Consider the following 18,220-nt stretch of genomic DNA (forward strand, 5'->3'; position numbering starts at 1 on the left):
CAGCCACGGAGTGAAAAAAGCCCATTAAAGTTCCTCGCCTCATTTACGGGATCCGAACCCGGGCCTTTTCCATCCGGTGTGGGGAGGACGGTGACGATACCACTGTGGTAGACCCGCACAGACCCTTCCCTAGCTCAGACATCCAGCAGTCTGTAAAATTTTGACACCAAAAATACGTGACTTCTTTAATAGGAGGATCTGAATTAAATTCCATTCGATGCCGCGTTATTTTCATTCAGTTTGTTTCGTGAAATGAGAGCCCACAAAACGCTTTATTCGATGTAACCGTACTCGATGCGTGCCGCTGCCTACGTGACACAAAGACCAACTGCGAAATAAACGAACAGCGCGCAAAAACCGTTTCCGAGCTTCTGACCGCATTTATCATTACGCGTTGAATAAGCTCGTGCGCTTTCCCTACAATAAATTTTCAAAGTCGTTGCCATCATTTTGTGATAATTACCTTCCAGATTTCTTGGGCAGCTTCACTGACCCGGAGCGGAGCGTACTTAATGGGAAGGCCGTCGTGCAGACAATCATTAGTCATATGCATCCTTGAGCAGCCGGCCTTGCGAGAGTGCTTAGCTCTTACGGCACCACAAATTAAGTAAAGGTCAAGGGGTTTGCCAGTTACAATTTACGGAATGGCGTACAAGTCGAACGAACATTTCGTCTCACACCGATAGACTCCATCTTAGCGGAGCGCGGCACTTCCGTTGCTTGCAGGAACAAATCGGTGGACGCTGTCGTGTGACCGAGTGTTTTATGAATCAAGCGAAGTGTTAACCATCCCATCGTGCCTTGAACATCTCCATTTCAATGCGAGGTTGTTCTCCATTTCTGAAAGCAGAGCAGAAGCTGAAATTACCACAAAACGATTCTTCTAACAAAAAACTCTCATCTTCGGCCGGCCCTGCCTTCAGCCACCCACACGCTCATTACACTCGGAATAATTGCCAAGCGAAGACCCTCGTGGGTAACACAGTTAGTGTAATCGTCGACTTCCCTACATCGGGTGGTAAAGACCCGAGTTCGAATTCCATCAATGACGCGAGGTATTTTTATGGGCCTTTTATCACAACGTGCTGAGTGAGTCAATCTCCCGGAAACTCTGGTTTTTGTCAAGAGAACAGCAAATCGACCAGAGAACACGCGCAATTGACAGACAGTACATATGGAGCAATACGGCCTAAGTTGCTGATTCTCCTAAATCCTACAACAACCATCCAATTGGTTGTTGTAGGATTTAGGAGTACATAATTCCAATTCCTAAGAGGGTAGATAATTCCAATTGGTATTACCTGCCCTCTTAAGTTTCCATCTGCTTCGAGGGCACACTAAATAACTGCTTAACAGCTATTCGCGTAATTCACCGTATTTAAAGAAAAGTTAGTTTGAAATGAAATATAACAAATAGAAAAAAAATACGAACATCGTGGTACAAATGAAGAAAAATTAAACGCAGTTGCGGAGAAGTTGACCCAAAATCAAACCGTGGATTTTGATCAAACGTAGATGAGAAGAAATTGTTGTTGCCGCTCATAAACCCAGCGAGGTACGGATTGGCGAGGGGGATGGCTCGTGTCGATGTTTAGAACTGGAACATTTTAAGCTACAAGATTTGGAAGGAGCTGTTCCAGTTGAAAAGACGCGATCCGCTCTAGGAGACTGCGACTGAATTTTAATCGGTAGCCATTTTCTGCAGATTAATTCCAAGACGCAGCAGTACCTGTATTTTAGGGAGTGCCCGGGAAGGTAGGAAATGATTACAAAGTCTCAGACAGTTGAATTTGAGGATTAGTGTGGGGTCAGACCTCAAGGATGGCGGAGAGGGTTGTGCCACTGACAGAAATCCCACATGTTCCGGGCATTTATCACTCCCGTGAACATTTCTACCGTACTCATTAAACGTCTGAGGTCAATTAACTTTGGGAGCCTGGGTACATTTAGCTGCTCAGCCATGCCAGTGATTCCCAATTGAAGGGATCGGCGATGCTTATTTATAGCCCATTTCAGGGTCCAGTATTCACGTTCGAACCCAGGTTTTTAAAGCGACGGCGAAGCAGATGCCTAAATTTCAGCAGCTACAAAAGAGCCAGATAAACAGTGGTCTGTAGATATCTGGTAATGGTTGTGGCATCGCTGGAATGAAGTAAGTGTTGTTTCGCTCTCCAGCGTAAGGTGATAAATCGCTTCGAGGTCTCTGTGCGCATCAAATCTCAGCTTCGGATCAAAGTACACACCGAGGTCCTTACGGTCATCACCACAAAGTGATGGTTCAATTATTGTTGGTCGCTGTTTGAGTGAATAAATCATGATTGCAGATTTAGAACGGTTAAGATTTAACCAAAAAATCTGCGAGTAAGTTGAAAGAGTGGCCAAGCTCTCTATGATTGAAAACGCAATTGCCTTGGGTTTGCAGACGGTGGGATTAAAGTAAACAACTTTATATAATCGGCATATATTAACGCATCGTCACGGGCACACATAAAAGGAATACGAATGGCTGAGAAAAGGAGACCAGAAAGGACACCATCTTGTAGGACTCCTGCAGTGATTTTCCGGGTAAAGTAGGACTTCTTCATTGTAAGGTGGATATTCCTCAGTAAAGCGGTGAAGAAAGCTAGTAGATCGCCATTAATCCTGAAGAACGATTGCAGAAGACTGAGAAGGGCTTTGATGTCTTAGCTGTCAAAGGCAGTTTCAATATCGGCGTACAAAATCGCTAACTCTGATTTAGGTCTCCGCAGCGTTGCTCCCCTCAAGGTATGACCTAACAGCCTCCTTCCGCCGCCGGTAACAGAAATGCCGTAGATGCTCTCATATGTTCATGAAACCAGCAAAGGAGAAGTCAGGTTAATTAATGATCCTCTCTTCAAACTCTCTCTCCACTCTCTATCGCACAGACGTTCGGTTTCTGCCTTCTCTGTAGATATTTCGGGGTTCTTCCGAATTGGCATCTGTAATTACACCTTTTTCTTCCAAACTAGTCTGCCTCAACTAACCAACACCCTTTCACTGTTCACCTCCGCCCTCAATTTCCTTCTTTGAAACAGTCTGCCGTTAGTCTAAAACAGATCTTTTTCTGTAGAGTTATTTAACAGCATATATCTATTTTTTGCGACACACATGCTATTCGTGAAAGTAATTGGCAATTACCACGCTGCCATGAAAATGCATTATGGAAGCAATAATTATAAATGCTTACAGCCCCGGTATAAAAAAACAGTTTTATCTTATTCGAATATCAAGACATCGGCCCTTTTGGATTAGTGCTAGTATCATCGTGCACGCGCATCCAACTTGCAACCATCCTTCCTCAGTTTGAATGCGTGCTGTCTAAGCAAGATGAAAGATGCTATCAGCGCACAGATTATTGAATCCATTCAAAGCCTTAAACGCCTTATTCAGATCGCCTTTCGGGTCCCTAGTGTCCAAGACACTAGTACAAAGAAGACGCTCTTCTTTGTACTCGTTCCAACAGATCCACATCCTTTCTAAAATGAGGTCCGCAGACTGTATGCTAACGATGAGGCCCAACCACTGCCTTATACAATGGGATAATCACTTCCCTATCGCTGCTTGCAAAGTTGCTGTCTATCATTGATAAAACCCTTCGAATTGTCCCGGCAACCTATTTGCACCGCTTTGAGAACTTCATATTGGGTTGTCCAAATACCCTCGGGTATCTTTCTTCATCGACTACTAGAGTTTGATACTAACTAAAATGATTCTGTGATTGCTGCTGCCCAAAATACAAAACCTTTGAATTAAATTTCAGTTTCCATTTTTCAGCTGATCTCCCTGGTTTGTCCAGATCTTCTTTGAGTAGCATACCATTAAATTAATGCCATTAAATTAACCTTGATTACTTAATCTTGGCATTAAACTTGATATGTGTACATCACTATTGTTAACGTGTATCAAAAACAGTAAAGGACTCGACACTAAATACTGAGGGACGCCACCAATAACAGTTCGTGAAGAGCAGTGACCATTGCTAACCACTTTCTATCCCTAACGATCACTATGTCCTTAGCAGCAACTTCTTCCAATGCTCCAATTTGTACAGCAGTCTTTCGTGCGGAACAGGGTTAAAACTTCACTGAAATATGAGTATATGATGTCAAAATTATTTTTTGGCTGCACTTCATTGTCAAAGTATCCAATCTGATTTCTGGGGCCAAGATCGCCCCTTAGCAAATCCACGCGATTTCCGTATAACTGTCAAGATGGTCCTGCAATGGTGGTTATTTAACCACCGAATCCTTTATTTTCCCGGCACACGAGTCCCCTTCAGAGGTCTACAATTACTCGTTTCTTCGGTCTCCCCTTTGGTGAATAGTAGATATATCTGCACATTTCCAGTAGAGGGACCACCCCTGACTGCGAGGATGCGAGCATAATTATGGCTAACGTCGGAAGTGTTGATTTCCGCTCAGTGGCTTCAGACCCAACAGTCCCGAACCGCAGTAATCTGCCGGGATGGTGAGGAGAGAAAGCGATGACCCATTTAGTCACACCCCCTTCGCGATCGGTGAATAAAGTCGCGTCATAAATCCCCTTACGTGCGAAGCTGAACTCCTTTTTTGAATTCCTCCATTTCTGACATTTCGGTGGCCCATCTTTCTTCAAAGAAACGCCCTTTTGACAAAAAGGGCGGACGAAAACGTTGCATCAATTGAAAATCGCACCGGGCAGTGTAGCCGTGAATTCCAAAAATGACTTCTCAGCAGAGCAGGGTATTGAGGCCCCACCCTTCCTACTAGGTTTAGTGTCTGCCAGAAATATCCGCTGTGTGTTATTAATTTCTTTGCATTCATTGGTTCTGTTAGCTGTGGGACCAAAGAAGTCTTTCCCTTAAGGCATTTACGGCAAATAAATATTCTATTAATCATTTAATCCCTCCCAACTAACCACTTCGACATAACCTTCTCAATAATCTTCCAGTTCGCCGCACCACCTAACTTCTAACAATATGGCGGAGAAAGGCTCGTGCCTACTTTAAAAAAATCGTTGTAGAACTTACACCGTGTGTACTCGTAAGTGGAAAATTTAGCTTCCAACCTTCAGAAAGGGCTTCGTCTAATGGGACTCTTTCGGGAAGATAAATTCCGAAAGCCTGGCAAATATTAGAGATAAACGAGTGGACCCACAAAAGCTATCAGTGTTAGTGGCAGATTAAATGGAGCGGTTTATCAGCTGGCGTTTTTATTTTATTTTATTTTATTTTATTTTATTTATCACCTCACATAATTAAGTCCGTTTTTCGAATTTTATCCGATTTTTGCCCTCCGATTTTTAATGTTTTTAATTCTTCAGTTTAAATAACAAAAGTTTTCATTTTCCCCCTATCGTTTCAATGGAAATAATAAGAACGGGCGGGCATATTCACTAATTTAAATCACACCCCATGGGGATTTTTGAGGAGGCTTATGGGGGATGATATCACGTTTAAAAGGAGACACGACGCGTGTTTATATTCAAAGAGTTTATTGAAGACTCGCGAGAAACTATTTGATGGAAGGGTTCAAGGTCATGGTACACGCCCGATACCTTATTTACAAAAGCTCGATGTTTGCCCTGGTTCTGATGAGAAGAATTTTAAGATAAAATGGTTACACATCGTATAGGTTTGCGGAAAGGTTTTAGCGTTCAAGTGCCGTGACGTGACGGTTATCGGCAGAACCGAAAGGGTTTGCTGATAAATTGTCTCGCGGAATTTTAACTCTGGAAACGTTTAAAATTTTGGACGAATGTGCAGATAAGTTGGAGAAACGGTGGCTCCGGTTAATTTGCAGTTACGTCACAAACTGTCAGTCGATGTGTATTTGAGGTTATCTACGGTCCTGAGTCATAAAGTGGAACGAATGGCGGCTAACGTTAAACGGAGAAGTTTTCGGAAGATTAGGCTACTGCGGAGGGACTTGAGGCGATTCAAAAGATAAGGATTGTAATGAATATTAACTGGTGAACGAGTTCAGCTTTAGCAAAAGGATTAAAATCTGCGCTGCCATCCACCATTTGCACATCCTATGGGAGTAAAAGTTGAATTGGCCGCAAGAAGAGGTACGATTCAAGGTCAAGATTAAGTTTTTTTGCTGGCCGATAAAGGCTGCTGAGCTGTACTTAGGAACAGTAGTGTATATCGTGAAAAAAAATGTTATGAACGTAAGTAAATCGTTGTACTTACAAACGAGTAAGAAATATTTCGTTAAAACATTGGGAAATTAAGGTTACTTCTACGTTATAAAGATGGCTAAATAAGAAAAAGATATCGGAAAAAGATTTCTTCGTATTGGAAGCGACATGCTTCAGGATGTTGTACAATACACCTTAGTTTTATGGCCTACTTGAGGTTCCACTACGACCCGACGTATGAACTCTCCAAGTTCCCGATAAATGCATTAACTCCGTTTGTGGGCAACGCAGGTTCGGAATCGGCAAGGGTTTGTGCGGAATCGAGTTTAGACGGAATGAAATTTGGATTCCTTTAATGTTGCCCTCCTTTTCCTTTTAACGAATATTTCTCTTTCTGTTATTTGAATAATGACGGGATTGGTTAAAAATAGAGGGTTGTCTGCAGAAGAAGGCCTTGGAGTTGTTTGAATAGTACCGTTTTAGGTATAAGGATAGTTTCCATAAACAAATAGAGGAGAGAGGGATGGGTTGTTTGGTTATGCCGCCATTTCTAGTACAGTATTGCGAGAGTGAGAACTGCTTATATTTTGTAGCCCTCCCTTTCCTACCTCGTCGGATTCCTATTGGAAAACACGTTTTGGACGATATTTTCGCAGTAATGATATTGATTTTGTGAATAGTGTAGCGGTTGGTATTAAACTGTCTTCTTTTCCTCGATGTGGTAGCAAAGAGAAGATTAGCCCGTTTAAAGTCAACGAGACTCGTTTGTATTCTTACATTTTTAACGTTGGAGAATGAAATATAAAATTTAACTTATTTTTGTTGTTTAACAGATGCAAATTTATTCGCACGATGGTGATAATATTTCGCCAAAATGAAATTTCTTAATCCGGGGAATTTTAAAAGGATACATGCTGGAGTTCCCTAATCCTTTGTCGTCTATAAGCCACATTTGAAATTCAAATATCTCGCGAGCCACAATAGACAGATTATGAAAATAGAAATTACCCCTGAAAATTCACAGCGAAGAAACTTTTTATTTAAACTTTAATGCGGGTAATTATTAATAATTTTCACACCCTTCTGGCACATTGCCGTCCCGGGGTGGCCCACGGTTTCCTGGAGTAATAAATTGATAATAATAACAACATTATACGTAGATTCTGTAATCATCACAAACATACAAGGTGGAGTCTGACATGAAGAAATGTTAACACCTTTAAGGAAACACTAATCCGCCAGGAAATGCTTGATGACTTTGCGCACCACTCACTATAATATCGGCGAATTATACGTTGGGACCCCTGCTATATTATTTGTTCAATTTAATCCGTGTACAGCGAATGTGCTTGGAGGTTTCATAACTATTTTGACTAACATTAATAAATTAAATGGTATAGATTGAGTACACACATACATCTACATCCAGGGCAATTTGCCTGTTGATGGAAGGAAAAACTTCCGGAATAACTCACAGGAGGAAAACCATGTCCTTCCGCTTGAGCCCAGGTAATTCAGACAGCCGGTCAAGAAGGGACCATGAGAAATTCATTTGGTCTAAGATAGTATTTGAAGCCAGGTGTTTCCAAAAGGTGACTATACTCACAGGGAATTTAGAATACTTCATTTATTGTTATTATTTATTTATTTTTATTTTATTTTTTAAAAAGATGGAGTGTTAAAACTGATTTCTTATGCCAAGAACGTTGTTGAAATGGATGTTTCTTATGGCCGGTTGTTGTTGAATGAAAGTATTATTTTTATTTATTTCTTTGTTGAAGTTGTTGTAGATGATTGCCACAAAATGAAGTTGTCTAAAATATCTATGCCGAAATACGCTGTAATTATAATTATATGTATTATACATTATCCTGCGTGTAGTTTATAATGTATACTTTTTTTTTTTTTTTTGCTTTCACCGAGACTGTTCCCTGACGAGCTTAAAATGCGTTTTATAAATTTCGCAGCCTCTGAAAGTGTCAGCTGTAGAGGAGAGACGAAGCTCTCGGCATACTTTGCACACTTTCCTAAGTGTTTTCCAAATTATTCCTTCTAATTCTGACACAGCGTGGTGTATAATAGGCGCAAAATTATATTGTAAATTATGCTTAATGACCTTGGGAAGCAGAGAGAGAGAGATACAGCGAGAGAAAGAAGATGAGAATGTGAAGAGTGGAGAGAATTTATGGGGGAAAAGTGCCGCTGACAAAAAAAAAAAAAGTTTTAGAAGACTGATTTCACGCGAGAAATACGGGATAACATAAATTGCACTTATTCATTGCTTAGTTATGTTCCTGTTTATGTTACTGCAACTGAAATAAAATGGCACTAACCAATCGAAACTAAAACTTTGCTACAATACTAACTCAGTAATATAAAACTGAAAACTTTAAATCTTTCAGAAACCCAAGTGGCCTTCTTCAACAGAATCTTGAAACTAATACTTCTGTATTCAGTCCCGTGCCATCTTACCTATCATCTCATTCTCTTTTCTGACTGTCAACTATCCCTGATTTTCTGCAAAAAATGACGGTGAGTATCCTAATATTACGTTCCATTGTCCTCCCATGCAGGGGTTGTATGGACGCTCCCTTCATTCACGGTGTGTTCATATTTCTCATTAATATGCCCTCCAACCATTTTCGACGCTATTACCAACGTTCCTTCCCTACAATCTGGACATAATTGGGAATCAAACGATGCAGTTCCTCCCAATGCTGCAATTGCAGAACGATCCGCTCTATGGCACCAATGTGTTCCTGTGTCCTGTCCTCTAGACGATTCCTCGACCGGCCAATATAAGGATACAGTCTGAACAGTGAATCAGATACTTCATCCTACTTTAAACACAGAAAGGGATGACGTTTCTTTCCAAGAATATTTCTCAACTTCCTACCTGACATCTTGCATTCGCTTAATTTGGCACGACCTAAGAATTGCAGCAACCGTTTCCGACAGTCAAATGGAATGTACGCTTTATTCTGCTGTTCAGTGTCAGACTGGATAGATGAGAGAGGCAATCTGCACACTGTTCTTCGATAAACGTTTTATAGAATGTCTTTAAATAACGATCCTCTTCCAATTAATCCCTTTCCTCATTATCCGAACAGTACATATGCTGTACACACAAGATACCAAACTGTACTTACTGATATTTTTAAAGGATAACACTGTTATTTCGCTAACAAATATCAAGCATTAAATAGATTTATGATTAGTGAAAAAGCTGTGGAGGAAAATTATCAGAATTAAAAGTAAAACTAAGCAGATGATGGTATCTATCCGGTTATACATAACGAAGCAGCTAAGGAGGAGGTCGTCAAACTTTTATTTACAATAACGAAGGCATCCTTAAACGATGCAAATATTTCTCCCACACACACACACACACACACACACCATGATGGACACCTAACAATGATCTAGGCAACTGCAGAACTGTATTTGCTCGTTTCTCAATACTGGTATTTGTTTTGAAGTCAACTTGTTTCATAAACTTCAACAACGTAGGCTGCTAAGTAGACCACAATGTTTTATGATTAAATTGTGATTTAAATTTTCTTTCCATACTGCAAAGAAACGATGTCCAATAACTGAAATGAATTAAATCGAATTCTAAGCGTAAGCGCTGCATTTTGCAGAACTGAAATCTTTCGTGGTAAGAGTACACTTCAGTGATTAATCTCGTTGCTTCCCTCTGCACTCGTTCCAGAAGCTCTACATCCTTCCTAAAATGAGGCCTCCACACCTGTATTCGATACATGTGGCCTGACCATTGCCCTACACAATGGGGCAATCACGTCCTCATCCTTGCTGGCAAAATTCCTACATATCATTGACAGAACCCCATGAGCTGTTCCAGCAGCTTTTTTGCAGTGGTCAGAGAACTTTATGCCTGATTGCACAATTACTCCTATGGGATGCCACTAATAACATTAGTCCAAGGAGAACAGTTGAAGCCATTAATAATTAATCACCCTCTGTTTTCTCCCATCAAAGCATTCCTTTATCCATAGCAATAACTTGTCCCTAAGGCCACACTGCTCAGACTGTTTTATGTGGAATAGCGCCAAAAGCCTTGCTGACATTGAAATATATGATGGGAAACTTATTTTTTCTATCCAGTCCTCTTGCTACTGCGCCATAGGTCAGGCAAAATCTCCCTTTAAAGACCTCCATGCTTTGATCCGCATAACTGCATTCCTGTGAAGATGATCATGCAATACTTCTTTATCTAATAAGTAACCTGGAACAGAAATGAAGCTTATAGGTCTGTAATTACTCACTTCGCCTTTTATCCCTTCCTTCCTTTATGAATTATAAGGGTGAGATAAAAGCACATCTATTCCTCAGGGACCTCCCTTGAATCCAATGCTGCTCTTATAATTATGGTTAAAGGGTTGCTGCTTTTGTTAATATAATTAGATGGGTTCCATCAGTCCCATGTACCTTATTTACTTTTAACTTCAACAATCTCTTCAATTTTCTTCTCAGTTTTCATAAAATCTTTTCGGAAAATGGTGGTTGGAAGCAATGCATGAAAACTTCCTTATTTACAACAGCGTATTGGTTTCTATCTGTTGACGAGAGAATGCGCAAACAGTTTCATTTAATTTGATATGGGCCAACTTTTTACGGTTCTTAAGTCAACATCTGGAGATGGCAGAAAAGGCCAGTGAGCCACTCAGTTTAGCAAGTTCACGTGTGTCAGAAGCTGACGTCAGGAAGTGGTTTCATTAGGTGCAAGAGTATATAAATGAAAAGGAATTGGAAGAAGCCATCAGTGATCCCACTAGAATTTTCAATGGGAACAAAACGGGTTCTTGAGGAGTTCTCGAAACAAAAATTGGGGAAAAAAAAAATATATTCTTAGATGAGAAAGCATGTTTGCCCTTTGATTGCATCCGTAAAAGATTTCAGAATGAGTCCTGGCAGAACGGGGTATCGAAACAACTGTGACATCAAAGGATATTTTGAATATAATTTTAACATTTTCCATCCATCTGTTGTTAGTAAATGTAAAATGTCCCGTCGTTCTCTTTGTTAATGACCAAACGTCGCTTTCCATATCAACTCAGTATTTGTGCAGCGCGTTAAAAATAGAAGTTATAGCACTCTACCCAAATTCCACACGAATCTTACAAGCGTGCTTGTGGTGGTCTTTCTCTCATCAAATATCCTGGTGGAAAGCTGCGAGGGATTGATACATAAAACATCTGGGGAAAGTTTAAAATAAGGTATCACTTCCGAAAGACGTAATGAAATCTATACGAACCAGATCCATAAATGGCTTCAAACGTTGTAGGCCTTTCTCACTGAATCTTGACGCTGTGGATTACAAAAGGTTTGGAATCATGAAAAGTGTGAAGTACCGAAAATAAGATTGATACTAGGCCTCCTGTGAATTATTCAGAAAAGAGAAAGCTGACAAAAGTTCAGCTTTTCTCTCTGGTGGATATGATGATTTCTTCAGTATTTTCGATATCTGGGAGTACTTCCAGAAAGGTAAGAAAACAAATTAATGTTTACAATCTACTTATGGTACAATATAAAAGGTTAGGTGTGTTGAATGTTTCGCCTTTGGATTTCGTGGGGAGGATGGTGGATATAATCACCATTCCCCACCCCCCAAGGTGAAAAAAGATCTGAGTTCGAATTCCGTTAATGCGAAGGGATTTTTATTGCTTAAAAGATGAAATCTCCATCCAGTAAAACCCATAAAGGCAAAATGTTTTTTTTTAGTCGGCTTCAGGCAAGAGGTTTTTTTTTTTTTTTTTTCTTGGAAACTGGTTTCGCCTCTAGCAAACAACAAACCGAATAAATAGCACACAAAATATAGTGGCCTCTAAAGTTGGTTAGGCTTTCACTCTAAACATACATATAACATAACCTAACTGAATTTCGGCGGGTTTGCTGGACGAAAATCCTCCCTTCCCCCTTAGCATTTATGGCCAGATGGTCATAAATGCCAGGGGGAAGGGGAATGCTAAGGGGATTCTTACCAAACGTGGTTTGGTAAGAATCCCGAAACGTCACCTGCTAATAATTTTGTGTAGGAATTGAGCTTCTATTCTGAATCAGTTCAACTAAACCTATTTTGTAATTTCACGTAGTTATAACGGTATGAAGCATAAAGTATCACTTATTCTTCTTATTATTATTACATATAGAGTATATATTTGTTTGTGCTTGTTGACCGGAGAGACTGCTTCTACAGGGACGGAATACACTTAAATAGAAAGGGTGCAAGAATATTTGCTGATGCTATCGAGGCAGTGTTAGGTGGGTCGGAAAACTGCTAGCTTGGGGGGGATACAAGGACTAATCGATTAACAGTAGCCACTAGCAGAGGGGAAAGTGATTCTTGCACTGCTTCTATTGGAATGAGCAGCAGCCTGGAAAGCAAGGCAATGGAGATTTCCAGGACTCCTGGGACTAGCAAATACATAGGCAGTGTTATGGTAACTAAGAGCAGAAACAGGTGCATGTATACTTGCATGTACACCAATACTAGGAGTTCGGTAAATAAACTTGATGAGCTTGAAGCGCTAATGAAGACATCAAAGGCAGATATTGTTGGTATATCAGAGACGTGGTGTCACACAGACATAAGTGGTGCAGAACTGGGAGTACAATGTGTACAGAAGGATAGACAGGACAGGCAGGGGGGAGGAGTTATGCTGTTAGTTACCAGCATAACATATAACACATAAAATCTATGGAAGAAATCCCAATTGATGTTGGTGGACAATGCAATGTTGAGTCTGTTTGATGTGACAAAGGAAAAAAAGGGAGTATGTGTGTGTTATAGTCCTAATGAATGTGATGAGTATAATGAGCAATTGTGCAGAGAAATAGTGGGCCAGTAAATTAGAGTGTCTTATAATGGAGGATTTTAACTTTCCACATATTGACTGGAACTTGTGGATTGGTCACTCGCACACTAGCAAGACTTTTGTGGGTTTATTGGATGATTGTTTTCTACAGCAACACATTCGGGAGGAAACTAGAGGGAGTAATACTCTTGATCTGATTATCAGCAGTGATTCTTCATGCATTAAGAATTTGCAGATAATGAATCACTGGGTGACAGTGATTACAGTGTACTGATGTGGGAATTATTTAAAGATGCGACTCCCATCAAGGTTAATGGGTAGGGCTTTTGCTTTCGTAAAGGTGACTACAGGGGGTTCAGACAGTTTTTAAACTCTGTACAGTGGGATCGACTGATGATGCTACCAACGTTGAATTCTAAATGGGAAGACTTCAGGGACTTAATCTGGAGGCTACTAGGCTTTTCATTCCAACTAAGAAATATTGTTCAAGGTTCAGGCCTAAATGGATGTCAGATGAATTAATGAGGCTCGTGACAGAGAAGAAAAATGTATGGGATCCATATAAATTATCAGGTCACACAGAAGCGTATGGCAGATATAAGCTTGTCTGTAATTAAATCACAAAGGAGGTTAGGCAGGCGAAGGCAGATTAAGAAAAACAGCAAAGAGTTCTTTATTTATGTAAAACTCTAGAAGGAAGGGGATAAATCAGATTGGACCACTTAATATAGATGGGTTGACTATTGATGATAATGCTCAGGTAGCTTATAAACTGAATGAGCATTTTGCATCTACATTCATACACGAGAAGTTATTCAATGAGGGGAGTACCAGAAGTTTACCAAACTCTAAAAGGGAGCTAAGTGATTTCGTAATAACTGAGAGAAAAGTGGAGGAGACATTGTTGAAGATAAATACAAGAAAGGCACTTGGGGTGGATGGGATCTATCCAGTTATATTAAAGGAGGCAGCAAAGGAAGTAAGCAAACGCTTAGCCATAATTATGAGAGCTTCCTTGGACTCAGGGGAGGTCCCCACGGACTGGAGATGTGCAAATGTATCCCCAAATCACAAAGGGGGATCGAAGAGTGATACGAGTAATTACAGACCAGTTAGTTTAACTTCTGTTCCGGGTAAAATAATGGAGTCACTGGTTAAAGATGTATTGCAGGATCATCTAGACAAGAGTATAGTAATAATTCAGACATAGCATGGGTTTGTTAAGGGAAAGTCTTGTCTGACAAATTTGATTCCATACTATGATGTGATTACAAAGGAACTGGATGCAAACAATAATTTTGATATCATATACTTGGATTTGAGGAAAGCTTTGGACACTGTTGCGCATGGAAGACTACTGTACAAATTGGGCAGGTATGGCATTAAGGGTAAGTTGCTACAATGGATAAAGGGATAGTTGAGTGGGAGACAACAGAGGGTGGTAATCAATGGACAACTGCTCTTCGTGGACAAATGTTATTAGTGGAGTCCCACAGGGTTCAGTGTTGGGTCCACTGTTGTTTGATATATTTATCAATGATATTGATGAAGGTATATCAGGTTTAATGTCCACGTTTCCAGATGATAAAGAGGTTGGCAGAGTTGATAACGACAGTAAAGACAGTATACTACTGCACTGGATCTAGATAAGTTGAGCAAATGGGCTGAGAAGTGGCAACTGAAGTTTAACATTTACAAATGCAAAGTACTGCATATAGATAGCAATAACCGAACAGAAACGTACCAACCGTGTGGTACTATACTCAGGGAAGTGGAAAGTGAAAAAGACATGAGGGTAATTGTGCTATTAAATATGAAGTTTGCTTAGCAGTGCAGACGGGCTGCCAGGGCAGGTCATGGAGTCTTCTCAATGATATATAGGAATTTTGCTAGAAGGGACAGGGATGTGATTATCCCGTTATACGAGGCAATGGTCAGGCCACACCTAGAGTACTAGGTATAGGTCTGGAGGCCTCATTTTAGGAAGAGTTGCTAGAACTAGTGCAGAGAAGGTAACAAGATTGGTGAGGGGAACAAAGGGGTGCTCTTACCAAGAAAGGCTTAAGTTCTGCAAATTGCAGCGCCTGGAGACTAGGCACCTGCGAGGTGATCTGATTGAGGTGTATAAGGCCTTGAATGGGTTGAACAAACTGAATGCTGATGGGATTCTTCCTCTTGCTCAGAGTAAGAACCTGAGGAGGCAAAGATTGAAATTAAAGAAAGGCAGTTGTACAATAGATGTGCGGAAATTTGCCTTTAGCCAGCGGGTAGTTGATTGGTGAAACAAACTTCCATCCCTTGTCGTGGAAGTTGATAGCCTAAATAAATTTAAGGCTAAGCTGGACAGACGTTTGGAACAAATGGAAGAGTGAAATGGGAGGGTTTTTTTTTTTTTTTTTTTGGCTGATGTTGCATAAGCTTGCTTTCTTGCATCGTATGCCTCTACTAATGCTAATATAATTTACGTTATGAAAATCCAGAGTTTCCAAAAGGGGAAACTTTTGGATTGCGAACCCAGTTTAAAACTGATTAACTCAGCCGCACTTGGAAAAAAAAGCCCTTAAATATATTCGTATCATTGACAGAATTGAAATTCAGGACTTTTCTACCCAATATGGGAGGACGATGACAAAGACAAATAGGGCCATGAGTAGTCATCTCAGTGTACAGCTACCCTTCTTTCGACAAATTCGATGGAAACGTTTGGCGAAACGTCAAGCAGTGGGTCTTGACGTTTCCAGTTTGATCGTGTGTTTGCAACAATATCTCTCAAACTAAGCTTTCATCTTAAGGTCTGCCTTCTGCAACTCAGCACCAGTTCAATGTGATGGCGGATGACTCTCTGTCGTCTAACTTCTCAACTAATGCTGGAGCTCTCCAAAGTTCTGTTCTTTCACTTAACCCCACCACCTTTCGCTAACTATGACCTCCATCCACTCTGACTCATCCTTTATCAAGACTCTCTTCAACTAAACCTCTGCTCAGTGATACCGTCATCTACCAGAGACTTCTGACACCACTCCAGTTTAACAGAATTCAGAATTATATCTAGAACTTGTTCCTGCCGATCATGATTGAATGACATTACAACTTCTGTTTGACAATACACCTTTTCTCCTTGTGGACCACTTTGGGCAGCACTGCATACAGATGTGGGCAAGAAATGGATAAAGATTTTATTTTACTTTATTTATTTTATTTTTTTTTTATTATTATTATTTATTTTTATTTTATTTTATTTTTATTTTATTTTTTTTTTTACTTTATGCTATTCTCATCCTTATTTCTTCGTTCTGCTGTCCTGTCTCCTGGGAGTGTGTGTGTGTGTGTGTGTGTGTGTGTGTGTGTGTGTGTGTGTGCGTGCGTGCGCTGTTGCCGGCTTGCTGGCGCGGGGTTCTTTTGAATGGCTCCAAACCCTCTTTGGACATTCAGTACGTGACTGTTGAGGTTGGCCATGGTTCTTGCGCAGTTGTAACCTACCTCCCCGTGGTGTAGACGGACACTGGGCAGGCTTTCCAGGTGATCGCCTGCCTGGTGACAAAACGGCCAGAAACAACTAAACAACACAACAACACACACACTGCACGAACATAACGTTACACACATTTCTGGCCTGTTGCAGTGCTCTGTAACCGTCACAGTGTACAAAGACGGAGTTGAACTTTCGTTCAGGTGCCGTCCTACATAAGATACTATACATGTCTACATGTCTAACTATGACCTCCAGCAGCAAGTGACAAAATTAATCACGGACGCAGCGGACATAGCCATATAAAAGAAACACCCGGCCCCCAGGGCTGTTCCCTGGTGGTCACCAGAACTGACCTCACCTCAGACACAGAGCAAACAGAGCCCGAAAAGCATTCCAACGAGCACGCAGAACCTGGCCGCCGGCGGAGGTGGACGAGCTAAGGCAGACGTATCGCGAGGCAAGAAATAATTACACTGCCAAGATTAAGCAGAAGAAAAAAGAAACATGGGAAACTCTGGTCAGTGCAAATGACAATGCTGACCCATGGGGAATTGTTTATAGAGTTGTCACTAACAAGCTCCCAAGAGGGGAAGTGGTTACAGGCACCGAAACTGCACCGGGAAGTTATATCAGAACCTGGAAATCATCAATTGACAACATATTAGACCACATCTTCCTACCTCAAACTGAACCCCAGACTGAGGAACAGAGAAAACTCTATGAAGAAAACTCCTCTTATTGTACCAATCCAGTTGAGCCCCCCCTTTACAATCATGGAGCTGACCATAGCAGCAGCAAACATCAAAAACAGGAAAGCCTCTTGTGATGACAGGGCTGAACCAGAGATGCTCAAAAAGGCAGTAAAGAAGATACCAGACATCATTCTAAATCTCTCCAATCGCTGTCTTTCAGAAAGCTATTACTCTAATAAGTGGAAAACAGCAAGAATAAGACTTATACTTAAGAATCCAACCAAACCCCAGGATAAGCCAACATCGTACAGACCCACAGCTTTGCTTTCTACCTTGAGCAAACGTTTTGAGCGGCTTCTATACCATAGATTAGAGACTCATTTCCAGGAAGCGAACATGATGTCGCCAAACCAGCTTGGCTTCAGAAGAGGATGCTCAGAGGCAGACGCTTTGGAAAACATAATTGAGGCAGCAAAAAACTGCGACATGAAGTATTTTCTCGTCATATCAATAGACTTTGCTGGCGCTTTTGATTCTTTCTGGTGGCACGGAATCCTGGCCAAACTTCAGCGCGCCCAAATTCCAGGCAACCTGTTCTGCTGCCTTAGATCATACTTGGATGACAGAAGGATTACGGTGACTACTCCCTTTTCCACTCTCTCCAGGCAGGTCCACAGAGGCTGCCCCCAGGGATCAGTTCTGGGGCCCCTTCTCTGGACTCTTGTGCAGGATGAGTTCCTCAATATGGAAATCCCTAATATAAGAACGCAGGCATACGCCGATGATCTTATACTGATGCTGCAGGCTAATAGCAGGACACAGCTGGAGACCCATGCAAATCATGCCATTTCTCTTCTGCAAGGATGGGAAAATGGGAACCTACTGAACATCTCACCGGAAAAAACACATTCAATACTCCTCAAGAGCTCCCTTGATTCCAGGAGGCCTCCCCAGATCAAGATAAATTGAACCACCATTAAACTCCAAACAGAAGTCAAGTATCTTGGCGTTATCCTCGATAGACACCTGAACTTCACACCGCATCTTAGTTACCTCAAAGTAAAATTCAGGAAATGTTC

General features: G+C 41.0%; 1 protein-coding gene across 1 annotated transcript in view; it reads right to left on the reverse strand.

Moving 5' to 3' along the window:
• The window catches only part of LOC150090477 (uncharacterized), a 90,732-nt gene that overhangs the window by 59,759 nt on the left and 12,753 nt on the right, over positions 1–18,220 (reverse strand). The window lies entirely within an intron of this gene.

The sequence above is a fragment of the Mastigoproctus giganteus genome, chromosome 1 (assembly GCF_048544385.1).
Source record: "Mastigoproctus giganteus isolate SK-2022 chromosome 1, ASM4854438v1, whole genome shotgun sequence".
Taxonomy (NCBI): Eukaryota; Metazoa; Arthropoda; class Arachnida; order Uropygi; family Thelyphonidae; genus Mastigoproctus; species Mastigoproctus giganteus.